Source organism: Podarcis tiliguerta (genome assembly GCF_965153285.1).
Source record: "Podarcis tiliguerta genome assembly, chromosome: 8".
Taxonomy (NCBI): domain Eukaryota; kingdom Metazoa; phylum Chordata; class Lepidosauria; order Squamata; family Lacertidae; genus Podarcis; species Podarcis tiliguerta.
This window is the reverse complement of record NC_139541.1, coordinates 74,343,432-74,367,856: the sequence shown is the minus strand read 5'-3', so window position 1 is coordinate 74,367,856 and position 24,425 is coordinate 74,343,432. Positions and strand designations below refer to the sequence as shown.

At 43.3% G+C, this 24,425-nt stretch overlaps 2 long non-coding RNA genes across 2 annotated transcripts in view; one reads left to right on the top strand and one right to left on the bottom strand.

Moving 5' to 3' along the window:
• Positions 1-24,425, top strand: part of LOC310684861 — an 80,281-nt gene that overhangs the window by 42,056 nt on the left and 13,800 nt on the right. Inside the window, exon 2 of the long non-coding RNA XR_014514896.1 lies at positions 12,264-12,366. This is a non-coding gene — a long non-coding RNA (uncharacterized lncRNA). The remainder of the gene's footprint in view (positions 1-12,263; positions 12,367-24,425) is intronic.
• LOC310684879 lies at positions 1,180-5,850 on the bottom strand. Its single transcript, XR_014514921.1, has 4 exons — positions 5,784-5,850; positions 4,148-4,297; positions 2,787-2,936; positions 1,180-1,406 (listed from the first exon to the last, which is right to left on the bottom strand). It is a non-coding gene; the product is annotated as an uncharacterized lncRNA (long non-coding RNA).

Below are 24,425 nucleotides of genomic sequence, written 5' to 3'. Positions count from 1 at the left end.
CGGGTGTGGAGGGCACATTTTATGGCACCCTGTCTGAAGGCAACGAGGAGAGATATACAGACCAGTTGTCATACCCATGGCCTGTAGCTCAGTGTCAGGAGAGAGATGAGATGGCTGAGTCCAGGAAAGATAAACCATGAACTGCAAAACTGAACTTGAATCCTGATAGTGACGCTCCACCATGACTGCCACAAGGGTTCAGTAACTTTTAATCTTTCTGTCTGCTATATATGCTTCCCCATTCTGAAATATTCATCTGAAAAAAGACTTGGTAATGCAAGAAAAACTAAAACTTACCGTAATTATAAAAAGACAGGATGATTGTGTGTGTGGGGGGGGGGGGGGGTTGTAGGGATCAGTGCTGTTTTTCTAGATTGACAAATGCCAGAGCTCACCATGAATAGCACCTACCCGAAAGTTAAATTCTTCAGGAGAAAACTCTTATCTAAGAAAACCTCTGAATTTAATAATGATTTTTTCCCCTGTGCAATGTATATTATTTTGTTTTCATCCCGTTTTATGTATTTTATATTTAGTAATGTCCTTGGCCAAATCAATAAATAATAATGGCATTTGTATCTGAAAGAAACAGTTCCAAGAAACAGCATTTTATTTTTCTTAACCATTTATTTTGCATTATAATGATCATAATGATTTTTTTTTTATCATACACTACAGAGTTCTTTGTACAGTGGTGCCCCACAAGACGAATGCCTCGCAAGACGGAAAACCCACTAGACGAAAGGGTTTTCCGTTTTTCAATGTGCTTCGCAGGACGAATTTCTCTATGGGCTTGCTTCGCAAGACGAAAATGTCTTGCGATTCTTGCGATTTTTTTTCGCTCCCAACCCCCTTTTTCTAAGGCACTAAGCTGCTAATAGCCTTTTAGCAGCTAATCAGCTAATCCCTTAAGCCTTTAATAGCCGCTAATAGCCGCTAAACCGCTAATAGCACTAATTCGCTAATCCGCTAATAGGGTTGTTTCGCAAGACGAAATACCGCTAGACGAAGAGACTCGCGGAACGGATTCTTTTCATCTTGCGAGGCACCACTGTATTTAGAATCCACAATCCCCACATTCTGACCCCCTTTTCTCTGCTATTGTTTTCCTTTACCAAAGCAAGCAAGAAAGAAACAGAGATCGCGAATCCTGGATTTCACCACCAGGCCTCCAATTTCCCTTCATTGCCATAGATTTTGGAATACACAAGGAGGAGGTCTACACTGTCCCATTTACCGTTCCTGTTCAGGCTGGTGTGAGATTCGTGAAGCACTATAACAGCTTTCTTCGATAACTGTAAGAACAAATCTCCCAGTGGCAATAAGAAATCTTCCATTTTTGCGGATGGTACAAAGATTTGTTGTTGAACAACCTTTGAAAGTGAAAAAGGTGATAAAGAAGGTATCTGGAAAAAAGAAAACAAATATTGACTTTAGACCATTTCCCAGGGAATAGGAGATGGTGCCTGTGATGGTGAATGAGAATTTTAATATGTTAGTTTTAAAAAGTGTATATTTAAGAAATCTGAGAAATAACATAATTTCATCATAACATGAATGTACAAAATTTTCAACATTAGGAATTCAGGTAAAAAAATTACTCAAGTGTAAATCAAAATTGGCATCATACTCAAAGGAATCTCAAGACATGAAGTTTATTAATAAACAGGTTCTATTTATAAAATATTATGAAATTAGAGGTTTTATAAACTGCCCTAATTAATATGTTAACAAAATCAAATTCTTGTGGTCAGGTGATTTGCATTAAAATGCAAGGAATTCTATCCCTGCCATCTCCTGGCCCTGTTAAAAGGCACATGCTTTGGCCACACAACAATATTTGAAAAGAACACTCCCTCCCTTGTTTGTGAGCCTTGAGTGTGTGATCCTGGCATGAGTCAACAGTGTGATGCAGCCACATAAAAAGCTGGAGTTGCACTCCATTGTCTCTCAGGATGGTTGGATGCCAACTGAGACTGCCTCATTGTCCCAAACTGTGACCTAAGCAACCAGAGAATCCTCATTTTATTTTACCATATATATTTTCATGTTAAACACATCTAACATGAACTGGCGGAAAAGGGGGTTTCCAAAAGCCGATCAGGAACTCCTGTCCAAATTCTTACATCGCCCTCAAAAGTGAAACTAGCAAAGCCCAGGCTGTAAAGGTCAGGATAAGGATGAGGAGGGGAAATGTAGGGCAGAGGCAGCTCAAATCCCCTGTTCATTCCTGATCCCCTATTTTTTTCAGGAAGGAAGTGTGTGGTAAATTTGGTCCCTTTCCAAACAGCATTATTCCTCAAAAACACTGTTGATCGGGAGTAGCTTTTAGGAGGATACAGAGCACCTAGCTAGATACTGTCATTGTCACAGTATTTAAGGAAATTTAGTTACATTTCTTTACATAATAAATATGCTTTTTGAGAAAGAGGCACACATCTTGTCCTGAACTGCATGCCAGTGGTAGAAAGATCAAGAGCAACTGGGGTGGAGCAATGAATGCACTTTCCCCTTTTCTCCAGAAGGTTATTTAATATAAAAATCCCGATCTGAATCCTGCTTCTAGACAAGCAAGTGGCATTATGAAAGTTGAAGGGCAAAGTCCAGGCACGCAAAACACTAAGGAACAGTGCAGAGCGGAGCTAGTAAGTGATATGATGCCTCTCACTTTCCAGCAACATGCAATGGAAAAAGAGAGGAAGGAAGGGAGAGAAGGAGATCAGGACAGAGTCTGCGTGACCCAGGCGATGACTAGGCCTTTTCCCCTGATGAAATAGCAATGTTACCTTTATGAAGAGCTCCTCTAAAATCAACACATTGGGTCTCATTCTCAAGGCAGTTGACGGTCTTCTCACTTTTACACTTTTTCTTCTCTCCTTTGGAGAAGCAGGATGGGCACTGCAGACCATTTTCAGCCAGCACGTTGCGATCAGGAACTTTCAATAACAAATGTAAAGTGAACATGTTCATGTCTTTGTCTGTTTTTATATCTCTGTGTTATGTAAATGGAATCTAGCCTAGGAACTTACAGTTTTGCTGGGGCAGCTGCAAGTGTTCTTGGATGAAAACATGATCTAGAAACAATCTGGGTTCAGGGCTAAGCATGGGACAAAGTCACCATTGGTCTCTGTGATGAATGACCTTTACCCAAAGTGGGGTGGGAGAGTGTGAACTTTATTTTCCTTTTAATCTCTTGGAATGTATTCATGCCATCGATTATGCTGTAGCCTCTCTGAAAATATAGGCTCTTAGTCCCCCATTTTTGTACAGAGATCCTGTCTTTCTTCTGCTCTTAACAATGAGCTATCCTAGAGTTTCTGTGAACCGCCCAAAGAAACCCAGGTATAGGGTGGTTCCTAAATTCAATAAATTCAATAAATAAATGTCAGAGCATGCTGTAAGGTAGGGTCTTATATTTGCACAATTATAACTGATGGGTTAGATAAAAAGGTAACGGAACCCCTGACCATTAGGTCCAGTCGTGGCTGACTCATCTCGCTTTTTTTGTCGAGGGAGCCAGCGTACAGCTTCCGGGTCATGTGGCCAGCATGACTAAGCCATTTCTGGAGAACCAGAGCAGCGGACGGAAACGCCGTTTACCTTCCCGCCGGAGCAGTACCTATTTATCTACTTGCACTTTGACGTGCTTTCGAACTGCTAGGTTGGCAGGAGCAGGGACCAAGCAATGGGAGCTCACCCCATTGCAGGGATTCAAACCACCGACCTCCTGATCGGCAAGTCCTAGGCTCTGTGGTTTAACCCACAGCGCCACCCCCTTCCCTTCTGGGTTAGGTAGTACTTGTCAGTTAAAGGACAGAGAAGAACTAGCTCAAGGGTGATTCAGGAGGACACTTGGATAAGATAGGTTGCTTGTAAGGTCGATATTTGAAACATCCAATTGAAAGTGAACTTGAAGGGACCATAAGCTATTTATGAGCTGTTCAGGAGCTTAGGTATCCAATTTTATACCTGATCCTTCATGGTGCTGCTTCAAGGGACAGGAAGAAGGAGAGGCCTGGCTGGAAAGGTAACCCATCCCTTTTCAGGCAGAGTCAAAGCTGCCTAGAAGGTCCCTCTGAGTACTGTTGATTGACTAAGGATCCAAGCCCTAACATGTTAATGATTCTACAATGATGCAGAAACTTACGGCTGAGAGTTTCATTGTTACACAGGTCAGTGTTGCAGCATTGCATCTTCATCTCAAAGAATTTACCATCCGCTGCAGTGAAGCTGTAATCGCCTGAGAAACAATATCTGGATGGCAAACAAGTATTCTCAATTTGCACTTCAGCTTTATCTGTGGAAAAGAATTTGAAAGAACTATCAGGATCTGGGGGGAAATGCGGTCTATTGCTCCTAAAGCACATTCATTATAATGCTTCTAATTTTCTGTGTTGTCGGAATCAGGACCTTTTCAAAGTAACAATATGGAAAGTATTATTCAATTTGGCAATCTAAAGTAAGGTTCTGTTTATTTATTTAAATTTATGCACACTGCTATATCGTAAAAGGAAAGAGATATCAAATGTTTTTCAGTTGTAATACATAAAAGATACAATATTAAAAGTAAATAGATAGATAAACTAGTGTATTCTTAATGGTCTGGTGGAAAGAAAGGTTTTCTGCAGGCACTTAAGAGTTCAGCTCTCAACCACAAGTAGTAGTCTCTTGCCTCCATAATCCATAGAACCAGCCTCTCTTTTTATGTTAACAATTAATTTGCAAAATGCATTAAATTTGAGATTTATTCAGAATTTCATTTTAGGTCAAATTTGTTCGGGGCATGCTTCCCTGAGCTCCTGTTGCCCAACACAAGACACTTGGCAAGACACTTGCATTACACCAACCTTACTACCCCCTTGCCCCTCTCCCTCCAAGAATGTAGCAGTGATGTTGGAACAGATGGTCAAGTAAGCAGCATCCCACCCAGGATTGCCCCAAGGCATTTTGGCACTGAGATGAACGACAAAATGGCACCCACTCCCTCCTGGGTAGAAGGGGTGGGTGAATCAGGAACAAGCAAAAGGATCAAATCAACCTGAACCAATGGTTGAAGTAGGAACCAAAGACCATCAAGGTGGAGGGACCCACTTTGAATCAAGCTGGGTAACTAAAACCCTTTTTAAGAGGTGAACTACAGGAATACTTCCTTCATGTTGGTTGCTTCCTCATCATTTCATCACTGAGAATTCTTTCAAAATTACTTGAGGGGGGATAAGGAGCCATGAATTTGTGAAGCATCTTCATCTCCCATTCTGGTTGCTCAGCTTTTGACTAGTTTTTATACATCTGTGAAAGGATTGTCAATTGTAATGTCATTTAAGGCAAAGGGGATATTCAGCTTATTTTGCAGGCTTCTTGTCCTAGTTTGATAACCAAAACTAAATGAACCTAAACTGGAATTCATTGGTTTGGCTCAATAGGGATTTCTGGTTGATGCAAATCAAGTTCTCCAAGCTTGGCGATCAACACCCGAATTCAGCCACTGCTTGTGATCAGGTGATGTTAGATTCCCCATTTTCATATGCAAGCCATTCATTCCTTACTTCCAATGTTGCTGGACTGCATCTCCCATCATCCTTGACTGGTGGCCAGGCTAGCTAAGGCTGATGGGAGTTCTAATTCATCTACTGCTGAAGTGTCACAGCTTCCTCACCTCACTTTTTTCATAGGTGAGTTGTTCCAGCATAGACTTCTATATGCTAGTAGAACCCTTAAAGTTCACCTATATCATAACCTGGGTCAAATCCAACAGAAAAGACAAAAAGACAGGCAAATCTTACCTATATTTGTACGCAGAACACTGGCAGAACAGGTATATATAAGATTATTATTACAAGATATTTCTGCACTGCCTTTAGATGTTATTCCAGTCCCGTTAAACCTATATCTGCACTCCAGAAATACTGCTGAGGACAGGAGGAAAAGATTCATGAATCATCATCATCATCATCATCATCATTATTTCGTTTTGCTGTTTGCTTAATGAGACACAGAGGAAGAGGTGATCATGAATTAAATCTTTTAAATTAAAAAGTGTTCAATTTAATATGCATTTTAATAGAAGAGAATGAAATGAAATGAATAAAACACTCATTAATTAAAACTCTTGTAGCCGTTGTTCAGAACGCTGGGTGAATTATTTCCAAGAAGTGGAGAGGTGTACCCTCCTTTTCTCACACCCAACTTTTCCTCCCAGCCAGACTCTCACTTAAATACATTTTATTCCCACTGTTTGGTCACAAGATTAGATCTGACCATAATTGAACTATGGAATTTTCTACAAGAGGCATTGAATGTCACCAATTTCAATGACTTTTAAAGTGGATTCGATAAATTGATGGAGAATAAGACTACTAAGGCTACTAAGCATGATGACTATGTATTACCTCCAATATCAAAAGTAGCATATTTCAAATAACAGTTGCTGGAACCCACAGTAAGCCAGAGTGTTGCTGTGGTGTGGTCCTGATTGTGTACTTCCCATAGTCATTGAGTTGGCAAGTGTTAGGACAGGATCCTAGACTAGGGATGAACCAATTTATCAATTTCACTTGCTGTCAAGTTCTTATTTTTTGAATTCATTTATTTATCTGCAGCCACTTCCTCTAAGAAGCTCAAGGTAGTGTACATGGTTTTCCCCTCCCCATTTTATCCCCAGAAGATTCCTGTGAGGTTAAGCTGAGGGAAAGTGCCTGGTCTATGATCCCCCAGTGAGCTTTGTGGCTGAGTGAAGATTCAAACCCTAGCCTTCTGGATCCTTGTCTGGCACTCAAATCACATTCAGCGCCCCACATTTCCACAATCAATGAGTACAGTCATACCTTGGGATAAATGTGCTTCAAGTTAAGTATTTCGGGTTGCACTCTGTGGCGACCTGGAAGTAACGGTGTGCGTTACTTCTGGGTTTCGCCACGCACACAGGCGCAGGGGGTCAAAATGACGATACGCGCATACACGAAAATGGAAAAATACACGTATGCACAGACGCATGGACGCGTATTGCATTCACTTCAGGATGCAAACGGGGCTCCGGAACAGATCCTGTTCACATCCCAAGGTACCACTGTAGTAGTTGTGGATCTGGATCCTTACTAGTGGGTTGATGTGCTCTGTTCCAAGGAGTAGATTTGAAGGTGTCTTTCTTTGTAAAATGTATTTAATTTCTTCCTGCTATGGCCATTCATTGTCTTCTTCCCTTCCCTTTCCTAAGCAACTTTTTCTCTCCATTCCAATGGAATTATTATTCTATCCTATTTTTAAGGCATATTTTCTCTACCTCTCCCAGCAAAGAAAAGCTTATTCACCTTATTAGCACTTTCCCTCCACTATGAAATCATGCCCAACATTTTCATCTGGCAATCTCTTGCCTATGCAAATCCCTCCTCTGTGTCCCTACCCCCCCCCCCACACCACACAGACACACAGAGAGTGATCCACATTTTGTGTGTATTGCTGAAATGCAGCTTTCATGTTAGAGTGGGATATTTCATTATTCTGCTACATGACATAGTTTATCTGTATAACATCACAAGAAATAATCTCTTGAATTGACTCTCCCCTGCTTTCTCTTGGTAACCCAGCAGTCCTTTCTCTTTATGGTGTTGATCTACACTCCTAACTCCCCTTCCCTCTCAAGAAGCAAGTTCTCTTCAGTGTCCTCTAAAGATCATCCGATGTTCCCCATCTTACCTGCAGAAAGTGGGGCCAAGAGGAGGCATGCGCTTAGGAGTGCCTTCAGCATTCTAGAAAGAATAGGAGACTCAGAGCAGAGAAGGATCATCAAATGAACTGATGCAGGTAGAGGCTTGCCTGGAGAGATTTAATGGCCATGGATTCATGTTGCAAGTAACACTTGGGAACAAATAGTTCAGGGAGGTCTGTGAATTGGAGTTGTTTGTTCATTACAAAGATGAAGAGGGACATACAAAATCTGAATTATTTCTCTAACATCTCATTAGTTGTTGATAGAAGCTTCTCAGATTTCTTCCTCTTAATAATAATAATAATAATTTTTAATTTTTTTTACCCCACCCATCTGACTAGGTCACCCTGGCTACTCTGGGTAGGTTCAAACATATACAGAAACATAATCAAATATCAAACATTAAAAACCTCCCTATGCAGGGCTGCCTTCAGATGTCACCTGAAGGTTTTATAGTTACTTATCCACTTGACTTTTGATGGAAGGTCATTGCAAAGTGTCGGCACCACTACCAAGAAGGCCCTCTGCCTGCTTCCGTCAGAGCTCACTTCTCAAAGTGAGAGAACCACCAGAAGGCCCTGAGAGCTGGATCTCAGTGTCTGGACTTAATGACTGGGGTGGAGATGCTCCGTCAGGAAAAGCCTGGATAATAGATCCATATGGAAAGGGCTATGGGTGCACATGGATGCAATAGAGGCTTTAAGCAGTAAAACTGATCCTGCTGTCTTGGCCGTGGTTTCCAAAAGATAAAAGGGATGAAGTGAGACTTCAGGAGTTGAATGTGCCAATGACTGAGAGAGTGCCAGGTATGAATTAGTCACCCACACAATGATGAGGAAGGTCTTGCTTGGAGCCATCAGTGGCCATGGAGCTTCCTGCATTAGGGAGCTACACAAACATGACCATTCTCTGAACCAGTCGAGTGGGAGGTACCAGGCCATAGGCAAAGGCCACTTGAGGAAGAGACATTGTTGGTTCAGCTCCAAATTACCCCCAAAAGCTGTTAGTGCATCCACACAGAAGAAGAGTAGGGGTGGTGAATCAATCTCTTCATGTGAAGACAAGTAAGACAGACGTAGAATGTAAGGATATATATCTGGAAGTAAAGGAAATTCTGTTTGCGGGAGGCTTTTTTATCTTTTCCCCAGAGGAAATACATAAGAACAAAGCTGATGAGATGGAGAGCTACTGAAAAAAGAAAGTAGACAGAAATTGGTCTCATTGGCTTCTTCTGCATCTTGGCAGGTGATGAGGTTGGGGTGAAAAACATCAGTCATTCTATGGCTTTTATGGGGTTAAAGGCACACTTCAGACATTTGCAAATCCTTAATTCCTTGCAGGGGATTCTGACTTGCCACGAAAATGTTGGGAAAACATGGAGCAGTGGGACCTAGGTGTACATGTTGGGTTAATACCCAAAGGGATGCAGGTGGTGCTGAGGCCTAAACCAATGGCTTACTGATCAGAAGGTCTGCGGTTCGAATCAGTACTATGGGTGAGCTCCTCTTGCTCTGTCCCAAATCCTCCAAATGAGCAGTTCAAAAGCATACCAGTGCAAATAGATAAATAGATACCCCAGCTGAAGTAAGGTAAACGGTGTTTATGTGCACTCAGGCACTCATCACAGTCCTCTATGCACCAGAAGCGATTTAGTCATGCTGGCGACATGGGCCATAAAGCTGTCTGCAAGCAAACACCAACTCCCTCAGCCTGAAAGTGGAGATGAGTGCCGCACCCCAAAGTCAAATTCAACTGGAGTTAACCGTCCAGGGGTCATTTTCCTTTACCATCACCTTCACCTGATACCCAAAATTCACCTAACAAGTTGTTGTTTAGTCGTTCAGTCGTGTCCGACTCTTCGTGACCCCATGGACCAGAGCACGCCAGGCACTCCTGTCTTCCCCTGCCACCCGCAGTTTGGTCAGGTTCATGTTTGTAGCTTCGAGAACACTGTCTAACCATCTCATCCTCTGTCGTCCCCTTCTCCTTGTGCCCTCCATCTTTCCCAACACCAGGGTCTTTTCCAGTGAGTCTTCTCTTCTCATGAGATGGCCAAAGTATTGGAGCCTCAGCTTCACGATCTGTCCTTCCAGTGAGCACTCAGGGCTGATTTCCTTAAGAATGGATGCGTTTGATCTTCTTGCAGTCCATGGGACTCTCAAGAGTCTCCTCCAGCACCATAATTCAAAAACGTCAATTCTTCGGCGATCAGCCTTCTTTATGGTCCAGCTCTCACTTCCATACATCACTACTGGGAAAACCATAGCTTTTACTATACGGACCTTTGTTGGCAAGGTGATGTCTCTACTTTTTAAAATGCTATCTAGGTTTGCCATTGCTTTCCTCCCAAGAAGCAGGCGTCTCTTAATTTCGTGGCTGCTGTCACCATCTGCAGTGATCATGGAGCCCAAGAAAGTAAAATCTCTCACTGCCTCCATTTCCTCCCCTTCTATTTGCCAGGAGGTGATGGGACCAGTGGCCATGATCTTCGTTTTTTTGATGTTGAGCTTCAGACCATATTTTGCGCTCTCCTCTTTCACCCTCAATAAAAGGTTTTTTAATTCCTCCTCACTTTCTGCCATCAAGGTTGTGTCATCTGCATATCTGAGGTTGTTGATATTTCTTCCAGCAATCTTAATTCCGGCTAGGGATTCATCCAGCCCAGCCTTTCGCATGATGAATTCTGCATATAAGTTAAATAAGCAGGGAGACAAAATACAGCCTTGTTGTACTCCTTTCCCAATTTTGAACCAATCAGTTGTTCCATATCCAGTTCTAACTGTAGCTTCTTGGCCCACATAGAGATTTATCAGGAGACAGATGAGGTGATCAGGTGATCAGATGAGGTGATCAGGTGATCAGGCACTACCTAACAAGTAGTGAGTCCTTTTCTCACTGTCTTTTCTCAGGAAGTCACAGTTGGAGGCTATAGTATACAGCTGGCAGTCTTGGGGAGGGCTGCTTCCATACAAGAGTTAGACAAAATCCTGTCCTGCCCACATTTTCTGAATTTGCCTAAATTTGGTTTTCAGTTCCTCCAGAGGATTAACTTAGCCTTCCTCCCTGCAGGGTAGACTTCCCAGAAAGCATGGAAACCTAACTGATTATTTGAATACTGTGTGCATGTGGTCAGAGTTTTTCAGTAATTATTAGTAAAGTGGCTAAAGTTGAATCTGATGCAGTACATTGAATCTAATACAGCGCTTCTCTGAGACTTTGTTGTTTTATGCAGCCAGGCTACTACAACTCTTCAATTTTTCTTTAGTAATCTTAATTTTTAAGTTTTTATTATTTTAAAAGCATACAATTCAGTTTTATGAGGTTGTATCTATTGTTGTACAATTGTACAATTCTAAAGCAGAAACTTCTTAAAGAATCCTGAAAGGTTTTGGATAGTGAGAGTACAGAAGATTATCTGTCAGCGGATGAGGCAGCTGTCCCATGAATTGGTGCAGGGCAGCAGGGAAGGTGTCAACTCCCCCTGGTAGGGATACTGCAGGACTACGGACAGCTCCAAATGAGCAACTTGTTCAAAGAAGGCTACCAAGTCAGTTGAGGTCATCTGACTATGCCCATCATTAAAGCAGAACAACTAACAGCAATGGCTAAGACAGCCCAACCATATTCTTCAGTGCCTACCTCTAGCCCTCATTTGCTACAGACATGTGCACAAACTGTTAATAGGATCACATCCAAAGTCTATGGGAAGTTGCTGGGTCCTTGATGGATAAAGGCATATTCTGAGCCCGTTCCTCTGTCTTTCCTATTACTTGATGTGGGGTCTTACTAAATTGGAAGGAATGATATACTTTTTTTGTTCTTTCAGGCCACTAATCAAAGTGCAATGAGAGCCTCAAGGTACTGCTCAGGTGACTTCTCAGCTGGCAAAGCTAGACATAACTCAAGATTCTTGAAAGGTGCCAGGGACACACTGGTAGGCACTGAATAGAATACAATGGCTCCAAGATCATCACTGAGAGCTAATTAAATCAATTTATGGAACTTTGTCCCTCCTTATTCTAATTGTGTCAGATTGTTTGGGACAGGGAGTGATACTTTGACTCAACTGATCTGTTTAGTGATGACTGTCCTTAGCCACATTGTCTTGAATTGAACCCAGCTAGTTGTTTATACCTGCTTCAAATCCCATCTTCCATTTTCAAAAGATGAGAAGAACTGTGAAATACTACAGCATCCTTCTTGGAACAGCTGATCAGATAATAATAATAATAATAATAATAATAATAATAATAATAATAATATTTTATTTGTATCCCGCTGTCCCCAGCCAAAGCCAGGCTCAGAGCAGCTAATATCATATAAATAAGACAATATGCATAATACGATATACAATATGCAAATAAAATAACATTCAACATTCATTAAAATAATATAGAATAATATTAAATATCAGCATTTCAAAATTAAACAGAAATCCACTCAATCAGTTACAATAAGTAATTTTTAAACTCCAATCAATAAAACAACAGCAAACCACAGTGCACAACATAATACAATACAAAATGAGAAGCAGAGACTGGAGGGTGGGGCAAGGCAGGTGGAAGGAGGCCCTGCCTGATGAAGTCTCTCCCCTCACAGTTCTTCCTCCAGGCACAGCTTCCTTATGAGGAGACCCAGGGCCGGAGGGTTGGGCAAGGCAGGTGGAAGGAGGCCTTGCATGATGGAGTCTCTCCCCTCCTGTGCAAGGGTACAGGACTATTATCACTCCCATTGTAGCCTCATGCCTCTCTCCCCCGTTGACACGCTAGAAACTGCTCTGGCTGTGCTCTCTTTTTGCCTGTCTTCTTCTTCTTTTTCCATTGCTTTGGATGCAGAGCAATTTCTTGTTCATACCACCACTCAAGGCATTTTTTTAGCCACACAGTACAAAAGTCACAGAGGACATTCTGCACTAAGCTGTCTATCTTAGGGTGTTTTTCTTTGCTTCATGTTAGACCTACTTAGCAATGCAACTCCTTCCTTGATAGCCAAAAGTGCTTCTCAAGTGTCCCCTCCCAACCATCCCAATAAATATATTTGGCTGGAAGGATTGTCCTGGAGAAGATAATCTAATTGATCTTTTTTTATTGGCATGAGTGTGTTCAGGAGCCAGGGCCTGTGACCGGTAGGGCTTCTCAGGACGGGGGCTTTCCTAAGTTTTTTCTGAAGAGGCAAGGTGCGGCCGCACAGGTGAGGCCAATTGGTAACTCACAGCAGCTGGTGGCAAGAGCCAGGAAGGCATATTAGGTCAGCATTTCCCTTTGCCCCTTTGCCACAGCAACACACTTCCTGCCTTGCTACATTTGGCTTCTTGACTACTGGCTTCCGGACCCCTGGACCCTTGGCTTCATGACCCCCGGTTCTCTGACCCTTGGACTCTTGGCTTCCAGACTCCTAGCTCCTGGACTCTCATTCCTGCACCCACCCAGCTGTCTTGCTCCTGGTCCCAACATCCTCAGCTGGGACATCAACCGCCTGTAAACTGGACCGTGACATTCATTTTGCTTGTGTTTAATAAAGTTAAAGAAGACAGAAAAGTATTCTACTTTTTAATTACTCCATAATTTCATAAATATTTTACCTGAGATAGATGAAAGGAGGGGAAAAAACCATGCTCAGTGCAGTTCAGAAGCTATGTGCTGTATAATATTTTATGCAGTTCATAGTTCAATCATGGAACTCACTTCCACAAGAGGCAGTGATGGCCAGCAGCTTAGACTACTTGAAAAGAGGATTTGACAAATTCAGGCAGGGCAAAATAACCCACAATGTCTATGTTCTACCTCCACTTTCAAAGGAAGTTTGGTTATTTCCTTGAAAGCGAAATATGCTTCTCATGTTTCCACCCCATCGCTCACCAATGAATAAATTTGGCTGGAAAGATTGGAGGCAGTGTAGGTATTTCAGCACATTCCTATGCACTTTTGGTGGAAGTAGTAACCATTTATTTCAAAGGGATTACAATGCAATTCTATACCTGTCTTCCTAGATGTAAGTGTCACTGTTTTCAATGGGTTCTACACCCAGATAACTGTATACAGTCATACCTTGGGTTAAATATGCTATGAGTTGAGCGCTTTCGAGTTGTGTTCCTCGGCAACCCGGAAGTAACGGAGTGCGTCACTTCCGGGTTTAGCCGCTTTCGCAGGCACAGGCGCTCAAAATGACGTCATGCACATGTGCAGAAGCGGCAAAAAGCGATGCGTGCGCAGTCGTGCCGTCGCTAGATACATTTACCTCTAGATGTGAACGGGGCTCCGGAATGGATCCCGTTTGTATCTAGAGGTACCACTGTATAGTTCTGTCTTGTGACTTCTTCAAGGTATTGTTAGGAGTTTTGGTTTCTCTGGCGCTTCCCTCTATCTCCCCTGCCTCACACTCTTTAATCCTACAAATACAGCCACTGTTTAAGAATCTTCTCTCACTTACACAATCACACACAAAGTTTCCTGTGGAATAAAATTATATTTGCAATCTATTTTGTCCTCACTTGGATTTTAAACTCAATCCAAGAAACCAACCTTCACTGAGTTGGTGTGGCATTTCCTCTCCCAACAGTTTCATGTAAATGTTGAATTGCACTGAGGGCAGGACAGAATCCTGAGGTTAATTGTCACAGTCCAATGGCTAATGCATTGAAAAGGAGACCTCTCAGTTGTCGCCTTTCCAGGCTCAGTATACCCAACTTCCTCATCCATTTCACATAAGGCTTGGTTTCCAGATCCTAAATCAATTTTGTAGTCCTTCTTTGCACATGTTCCAGTTCCTAAATATCTCTTTAGATTGCAGCATCCAAAACTGACAGAGACAGTAATTCTGGTAAGGCCAGAGGTGGAGGAATCTGTATTTATATTCACGGTGGGTGGTGTGTCAATAGCAGAGGAGTTTATACATAATGCTCCTCAGATGTGGAATTGGTGGCAGTTACATGTAGGCCATTTTATCTGCCTAGAGAAGTAACTGCGACAATTATCATAGCCATTTACATTCCACCTGATGCTAATATCAGGGCGGCACTTTCTAAGTTATATGACGTCATTTCTAGGCAGCAGCAAATCCATCCAGAGGGTGCTATTGTTGTGGCAGGGGACTTTAATCAGGCCTGCCTGAAGACTGTCTTTCCTAAGTTTGAACTGTATGTGAAATTCCACACTAGAGGGAAGAATATTTTCGATCGTGTGTATTCCAATCTGAAACAGGCATACAGGGCAATCTCCCTTCTCCACTTAGGTTCATCAGACCATTCCTCAATTTTTCTATGTCCGAAGTACATTACCCTAAGGAGAAGAACTCAGTCAGCTATAAAAACAGTCAGCTCCAGGACTGTTTTGAAAGCACTGTTTGGAGTGTAATTGAACAAGAAGATCTGCACAGATACACAGACGCTGTACTTTCCTATATCAAAGTGTGCACAGATAATGTAACTACGGAGGGGTGCATTAGAGTTTATGGGAACAGTAATCCCTGGATGACTGCTAAAGGAAGTTTACTCTTGAAAGTTTGGGATAATGCATTCAAGGAAGGGAGCATTGACATATACAGAGAGGCAAGATAAAAGCTCAGGAAAGGAATAAAGTGGCAAAACAACAATATAAGCTTAAAGTGGAGAATTGCTTAGCCGATAAGAAAACGAGACAAGTGTGGCAGGGACTGCAGCACCTAACCAACTACAAGGGCAATAAAAGGAACACGGTTAAGGCTGATGATGTGTTAGCGGAGGAGCGGAACATTTTTGCCCGCTATGAAGTAGAAAGATCAAATATCACGGCTCCTGCCTGCCAGCCTACAAACTCTGAGCCACTTATTCTATATGACCATCAAATGAACGCTGCATTGCAGGCAGTGAATCCCAATAAAGTTGCTGGTCCTGATGGGGTGATGAGGATAGTGGTAAATAAAAACTGTGCTGATCATCTAGCAGGGGTTCTGACAAGGATTTTAAACATCTCCCTGCAGACTGATTGTGTTCCATCATGTTTGAAAGCGGCCACCATTATCCCAGTCCCAAAGAAAACAGCAATTAACTGCCTAAATGACTACAGACCCATTGCATTAACATCTGTAATGATGAAATGCTTTGAGAGATTGGTCCTTCAACATCTTAGGACATGTTTTCCACCAGATTTTGATGAACACCAGTTTGCTTACAGGAGAAATAGATCAACAGACCATGCCATAGCCACAGCTTTTCACCTTGCAGTGAGTTATCTGGAGAAACCATGGAATTATGTCAGTATGCTCTTTATTGATTATAGCTCAGCTTTTAATACCATCCTTGCGGGCATTGTTTTTAAAAAGCTGAGGGACCTGGACCTTTCTTCTACCATCTGTGATTGGATTAAAGACTTTCTGAGGATCACACACAAATAGTGAGGATTGGGCCTGTTACATCTACCTCTCTGAAGCTCGGCATTGGCACCCCACAGGGATGAGTGCTGAATCCCTACCTGTACTCGTTGTATACATATGACTGTATCTCATCCGATCCATCTACTGTGATTATTAAGTTTGCAGGGGATACCACCATAATGGGTCTAATTACAGGTGGAGATGAATCAGAGTATAGGGAGGAGGTTCAAAAAGTCTTGACATGGTGCCTAGAGAACAACTTGTACGTAGATATCAGTAAGACAAAGGAGATGGTGTTGGACTTTCGGAGGAAAACAGGGGAACTAGCCTCGTTGTAGATCAGGGGGGCTGTTTGGAGAGAGTCTCTTCCTTTAAATTCCTGGGAGTCTACCTTAGCGAAGACCTCACTTGGAAAATCAATACAACCCAGGAGGTTAGGAAGGCCCAACAGAGACCATGTCTCCTCACGGTCCTGCGAAAGAACAATGTCAAAAAAAACCCTGAAGATCTCCTTCTACCGGTCCACAATAGAAAGTGTCCTTTCATACTGTATTACAGTGTGGTAAGCTGGTTTGACAGCCACAGAAGGAAGTCCCTACAGAGGGTGGTGAATACAGCACATGATATCATGGGCTGTCCCCTGAGTTCACTAAATGACATCACGGGAGACTGCTGCCTCAGGAGAGCGAGGAAAATTCTTAGGGATAGAATCATAGAATCATAGAGTTGGAAGAGACCACAAGGGCCATCAAGTCCAACCCCCTGCCGAGCAGGAAACACCATCAGAGCACTCCTGACATATGGTTGTCAAGCCTCTGCTTAAAGACCTCCAAAGAAGGAGACTCCACCACACTCCTTGGCAGCAAATTCCACTGTCGAACAGCTCTTACTGTCAGGAAGTTCTTCCTAATGTTTAGGTGGAATCTTCTTTCTTGTAGTTTGGATCCATTGCTCCGTGTCCGCTTCTCTGGAGCAGCAGAAAACAACCTTTCTCCCTCCTCTATGTGACATCCTTTTATATATTTGAACATGGCTATCATATCACCCCTTAACCTCCTCTTCTCCAGGCTAAACATGCCCAGCTCCCTTAGCCGTTCCTCATAAGGCATCGTTTCCAGGCCTTTGACCATTTTGGTTGCCCTCCTCTGGACACGTTCCAGTTTGTCAGTGTCCTTCTTGAACTGTGGTGCCCAGAACTGGACACAGTACTCCAGGTGAGGTCTGACCAGAGCAGAATACAGTGGCACTATAACTTCCCTTGATCTAGATGCTATACTCCTATTGATGCAGCCCAGAATTGCATTGGCTTTTTTAGATGCCGCGTCACACTGTTGGCTCATGTCAAGTTTGTGGTCAACCAAGACTCCTAGATCCTTTTCACATGTACTGCTCTCAAGCCAGGTGTCACCCATCTTGTATTTGTGCCTCTCATTTTTTTTGCCCAAGTGCAATACTTTACATTTCTCCCTGTTAAAATTCATCTTGTTTGTTTTGGCTCAGTTCTCTAATCTGTCAAGGTCGTTTTGAATTGTGATCCTGTCCTCTGGGGTGTTAGCCACCCCTCCCAGTTTGGTTTCATCTGCAAATTTGATCAGGATGCCCTTGAGTCCATCATCCAAGTCGTTGATAAAGATGTTGAATAAGACCGGGCCCAAGACAGAACCCTGTGGCACCCCACTAGTCACTCTTCTCCAGGATGAAGAGGAACCATTGATGAGCACACTTTGGGTCCGGTCAGTCAGCCAGTTACAAATCCATTGAGTGGTAGCAGAGTCAAGACCGCATTTTACCAGCTTCTTTACAGGAATATCATGGGGCACCTTGTCAAATGCCTTGCTGAAATCAAGGTAGGCTACATCCACTGCGTTCCCTTCATCTACCAGGCTTGTAATTCTGTCAAAAAATGAGATCAGGTTCGTCTGACATGACTTATTTTTCAGAAATCCATGCTGACTATTGGTGATCACAGCATTCCTTTCTAGGTGCTCACAGATTGTTTGCTTAATGATCTGCTCCAGAATCTTCCCTGGTATTGATGTCAGACTGACTGGGCGGTAATTATTTGGGTCCTCTCTTTTCCCCTTTTTGAAAATAGGGACAACATTTGCCCTCCTCCAGTCTGCTGGGACTTCGCCTGTTCTCCAGGAATTCTCAAAGATGATTGCCAGTGGTTCTGAGATCACATCTGCCAGTTCTTTTAATACTCTTGGATGCAGTTCATCTGGCCCTGGAGACTTGAATACATCTAAACTAGCCAAGTATTCTTGTACTATCTCCTTAGTTATTCTGGGCTGTGTTTTCTCTGCTGAATCATTTGCTCCAAATTCTTCAGGTGGGGCATTGTTTTCTTTATCTGAGAAGACTGAGGCAAAGAAGGCATTGAGGAGTTCAGCCCTTTCTGTGTCCCCTGTTTGCATTTCACCATCTTCTCCTCTGAGTGACCCCACTGTTTCTTTGTTCTTCCTTTTGCTACAAACATACCCACAAAAGCCTTTTTTGTTGCTTTTATCCTCTCTAGCAAGCCTGAGTTCATTCTGTGCTTTAGCTTTTCTGACTTTGTGTCTACACGTGCTGGCTATTTGTTTGAATTCCTCTTTGGTGGTTTCCCCCCTTTTCCATTTTTTGTACACATCCTTTTTTAATCTTAACTCAGTTAAAAGTTCTTTAGATAGCCACCCTGGCTTCCTTAGGCACCTTCCATGTTTCCGTCTCATTGGTATTGCCTGAAGTTGTGCTTTTACTATCTCCCTCTTAACAAACTCCCAGCCATCATGAACTCCCTTTCCTTTTAGTATTACTGTCCATGGGATCTCACCCAGCACTTCCCTAAGTTTTATGAAGTCGGCTTTCTTAAAGTCAAGAAATTGAGTCCTAGTATGCTTGGCTGCTCCTTTCCGTTGTATAGTAAACTTCAGAAGAGCATGATCACTTGCACCTAATGATCCTTCCACTTCTACCCCATTAACCAGGTCATCGACATTGGTTAGGACCAGATCTAAAATGGCTGTTCCTCTTGTTGCTTCTCCCACTTTCTGGACAATGAAGTTGTCTGCAAGGCCAGTGAGGAATCTGTTTGACCTTATGCTCTTGGCTGAGTTTGACATCCAACAAATATCTGGGTAATTGAAGTCCCCCATTACCACTATCTCCCTTCCTTTTGCATGCTTGGCCATCTGTTCCAGGAAGGCATCATCTATGTCCTCCGTTTGGCTTGGGGATCTATAGTAAACTCCCACAATGAGGTCACTGTTATTCTTCTCTCCCTTAATTTTGACCCAAATGCTCTCACTTTGGCTTTGAGGTTCTAAATCTTGGATCTCTTCACAGGTATACACATCCCTGACATATAACGCCACTCCTCCTCCTTTCTTGTCTGGTCTGTTTCTCTGAAATAGATTGTATCCCCCCATTTTTACATTCCAATCGTGGGACTTATCCCACCAGGTTTCAGTGATGCCTATTATGTCATATTTAGTTTGCTGTACCAAGAGCTCAAGCTCATCTTGTTTATTTCCCATGCTTTGTGCATTAGTGTACAGACATTGAAGTCGATTAGTCATTCCCCCGTGTCTCTTATTTAAGGATTTTTTCCTCCCACCACTAGGTCTGCTTGCTGTTTGCTCCATTTGGTCTATGACATTTGGATGATCATCTTCATCAATTGATAGACTCCTACCTTCAGGAGCACTGTCTCCCTCCCCCACATTAGTCAGTTTAAAGCCCTCCTGATGAGGTTTCTGAGATTTTTGGCAAAAACATTCCTCCCAACCGTTGTGAGGTGCAGCCCATCGCTTGCCAGAAGTCCATCTTCAAGAAACTGCAGTCCGTGATCTAAGAATCCAAACCGTTCCTGTTTACACCATTTGCGAAGCCAGCTGTTTACTTCCACTATTTTCCCCTCTCTTCCTGGGCCACGTCATTCAACTGGGAGGACAGATGAGATGACGATTTGTGCATTTAATTGCTTCAATTTCCTGCCCAGAGCCTCGTAGTCTCTTTTGATCTTTTGGAGGCTATTGCTTGCAGTGTCATTGGTTCCCACATGAACCAAGAGGAAGGGGTATTTGTCAGTGGGTTTTATGATTCCTGGCAGTCGTTCAGTTACATCTTGGATCTTAGCCCCGGGGAGACAGCACACTTCCCGAGACATCTTGTCAGGCCCACAGATCACTGCTTCTGTTCCCCTCAGTAGGGAATCCCCTATTACCACTACACGCCTCCTCTTAGGTTTGGTCGGGGTTCTTCCGTGAGCAGTCCGTTCCAAGGTCGCCTGCACATTCTCTGAGGACTGACTTTGCTGTTCATCTTCATATACCTGATCGACTGTAATGAGGGAGAGATCCTCAAATGGAGTCTGCTCTTCGTCTTCCATGCTAGGGGAGAGGACCTGAAAGCGATTGTGTATTTCTAAACAATCAGAGCGAACCCTGGGCCTCCTACTTCTTTGAGTCATGTTTCTCCACATATCGGGCTCCTGTGTTGGTGAACTAGCCTCCTTCCCAGGGGAGTCTCCTGTCTCCTCCTTGGTGGAGACGGTGTGCTCTGCTGCTTCCAAATGACTCACAACCCGGCCAGCACCTCTTTAATCTCCTACCTTTGGGCAGGAGATACAGAAGTATAGTCAGCCGCACCAACAGGTTAAAGAAAAGTTTTTATCCATAGGCTGTTGGGCTGCTGAATGGAAATAAAATAGTGGTGCAATTGACTTCTGACAAGCACACAGAGTGTGAACAAACTGAGTGTATGGGCCCCACCGGCTCATTTAATTTCACTGCAAATAGGTGGTGTAGTGACAATAAAGTTTATTATTATTATTATTATTATTATTAATGTTTATTTATTATTATTCACCTTGGAGGCAAAGTTATTTTAACAGTCCCAATTTGGCTAGAATGGCCACAAAATTCATTAAGCTGTCATGGGTTGTCCCTTGGTTCCAGGTGTCATGATTTCTCCCTGCCACCAGAGAAGGGCCACGGAAGCAGCTCCTGGGGTGGCAGTGGCATTGGGAAAGAGACATGAGAGCTCCTTCCCAAAGCATATTTTGTGCTTACTAGGCTTTGGAAGAAGGCTTTGGAAGAAGGCTGTTTCACAGTAGGAACCTGTCCTCACACCTCCAGCCAGGAGACCTCCTTTTGCTGCTTCTTTCAGACCAGAAAGAAGGGGCTTGCCCAACCATTGCACTGCTCCCATACCTCTATATTGCCTAGCCTGGGCAGTAGTCGAAAGCAAATGTATAAAGAAGAAGCATATACTCAAGAAGGCCCTCATAATGACAGAGTGATCAAAAGCCAAGGAGAAACGAACCAGCAGGTGACCTTTGGAAGAAGAAGCTGACTTGGAGGAATTTATGGAACAAAGAAAGGTGCTCAAGGATTCCAACTGGGAAGAACTGGTCCCGTGAGGAGCAGGAAATTATGGAAATAGAGAATGCATGCTTCCCCAGAAATGCTATATTTTTTATATTGTAACACAAAGCTCTTTTTTCATGTTGGATGCAATCTTTTTAAGGAACACTGTGGGATTCAGCCTCTGTGGTGTTGTCAGTTATGGATAACATCCTCACAACCTTCTCAACCCCAACCAACACTCTGTCGGTTCCAGCAGCAGAAGACTTTGTAGAAAAACTGTCAGCAATCCAGGAAGATTCACCCTGTCTTCCACAGATCTGTCTTGTCACTGGTTGTACCTGCACAGCCTTACCAGGCACCTAGACAAGCACCTCCACCTCCTGTCATGGTAGAAGGAGAGGAAGAGTATGAATTAGAACAAATTCTAGACTCTAGGATGTGAAGATTGCCTGGAAGGGGTATTGACCAGAAGAAAGATCATGGGAGTGCACAGAACATGTCCATGCACTAGATTTGCAAAGGGTGTTTCATACACACTACCCCAATGTACCAAAACCACTAGAGTGGGTGGAGGAGGACTGTGGAAAGGGGGGTGATGTCAGGGACTGAGCAGAGGAGGAATGGTGGAGACCATCTCCCCAACATGATCCTTCCAGAGAAGAAGACAACGGTTCAGAATTACAACAGAGATTTAAAAATTGGAAAAGTGGTATTATACCGACAAAAACAGATTGACTTGCCAAATTATTGGAGTGCTACAATATATCCAAAACAATGGGAGAAATTGGAAGGATCTCAAAAGAGAAGATAGACAAGGACTGGAAGGTGTTTAAAGGATACTTGCAAAACCATATTGAAAAATCAGAACTCCTATTAGAATAAGCAAGTTCCGTTTTAAATACTGAAATACTAAATAAGATGGATAACAATGTGTAATAGAAAAAGAAGCAGAAAACTGGTTTAAAAGTGTGTGAAAGAAAGTAATAGAAGTGGAAAGAAATTGCAGTTGAGTAGACTGGAAGTCTAACACAAGGGTGGGGTGAGGGGTGAGGGATGGTGATGGGAAAAGGAAGAAAACAAAACAAAACAAAGAGAAATACAACAGAGATTTGAGAGGAGGCCACAGCTCAGAGGAAGATGAGGGGAGGAGCTGGGAAATAATGGGAGAAGAGGAAGAGGCAGAGCCGGCTGATACGTTATCACTAGAAAGCATTCGAGTCCCACCATCTCCCAGAACCCAGCGAACCTGCAAAGTAGGAGAGCAAAGAGCTCAAAGACAGATGGCCCTAAGTGACCTTCTTCTATTATCTCTTATTCCTATATGATAACAGGGTTCTAGCTACACCATTATTTTATTTTTCTTAAATAAATATGTATTCTTTACTTTTTGTGGATATTTGGATACACTCTTGATCCAAACCAGTACCTCAGAACTCTTTGGGCATCCTGGGTGATATATTTTGCTGGAGACATCGGGCAACAGAGAGTGATCATTTAGCTCCTGGCGTGTCTCTTGTATTTGCTTATACTAACAGAATATCAGTATCTCTAAATCTCAGAATTTAAGATATCTCAATCACATGATGATATGAAACATTGGTCAGAGCTTTAAAAGTAAAATGCTTAACGTGCTGCAAGTGGTGGTGGTGGGAAATTTCAAACTGGTGCCAGTAACCAGGTTGAGAGGTGAAGTGGACACCTCCTAGGGTGAGAGGCTGGGTGAGAAAAGAAAGCTCCAAGGTGAAAATGGGGAGGGCCTCTCATTGGGAGTTGGGGAATGTGCTTGTGACTTGTCAATGCTGTGACCTGTTTGCAAAGCATTTTGAGGATGAAATTGCTTGCATCCACTGGGAATTTGACTCTGCTGTTACAGCAGATGAATATCACGGGGTGTCCAGAGCACTGTCTAGCCCTCTCATGTTGGAAGCGTTTTAGTTGGTAAGATTGAAGGACATTGCCCCTTGCCCCTCTTGGCTGAGGAAAACCAGCAGGGAGGGGAAAGCTGACTGGGTCAGAAAGGTAATTAGTTCCTCCTTGCAGATGGGTTATGTGGTCCCTTCCCCCCAAGTCATTTCATGGTGGCCCTTGAAGCTGGCACTTCTGGGATTGACGTTTTGGGGTGGTGTGTCATATGACATCATCAACCAAAGTCAGAAGGAGCAGGACATAAGCAATTGAAAGGAAATAGTATCCTTCTCTATCTGTAGTAACTGTAGTAAACCACAGAGAGAGTAAACGATCAGAAAGTTGGCAGTTTGAATCCCTGTGATGGGGTGAGCTCCCATTGTTAGGTCCCTGCTCCTGCCAACCTAGAAGTTCAAAAGCACATAAAAGTGCAGGTAGATAAATAGGTACCACTCTGGTGGGAAGGTAAATGGCATTTCCATGCACTGCTCTGGTTCGCCAGAAGCGGCCTAGTCTGGCTGGCCACATGACCCGGAAGCTGTCTGTGGACAAACGCCGGCTCCCTTGGCCAGTAAAGCGAGATGAGCACCACAATCCCAGAGTTGTCCATGACTGCACTTAACGGTCAGGGGTCCTTTTAGTATCCCTCTACTACTGATGCCTGTTGCATGCATGACCAATGTATCCTGCCAGACTGCTCAGTCAGTAGAATGTGGGGGGGGGGGCTCTGTCTATTCCACCCTGTCTGAAGGCAACAAGGAGAGACCAATAGACGAGTTGCCATGCCACTGGCCTGCACTTCAATGTCAGGAGAGATGAGCTTGTTGTGTCGAGGAATGATACTCCACTGACTGAAAAACTGAACCTAACTCCTGATACTGAAGCTTCACCATGATTGCCCCAAGGGCATTTTTATCCAAAAGAAACAGATCTGAGAACCAGCATTTGATGTCAGAGGACTGCCATCAGAACAGGGGAGGGAGGCAGGGGGGCCGTAGGGATACAGAGAGCCTCCAAAACTTCTGAAGAGCAGTTCCTCTTCCAGCGGTGGGGAAAGCCACACCTCCAGTGGAGAAGAGAGGGAAGGGGCCAGCCAAGAGAGGAAAGGGCTTGAG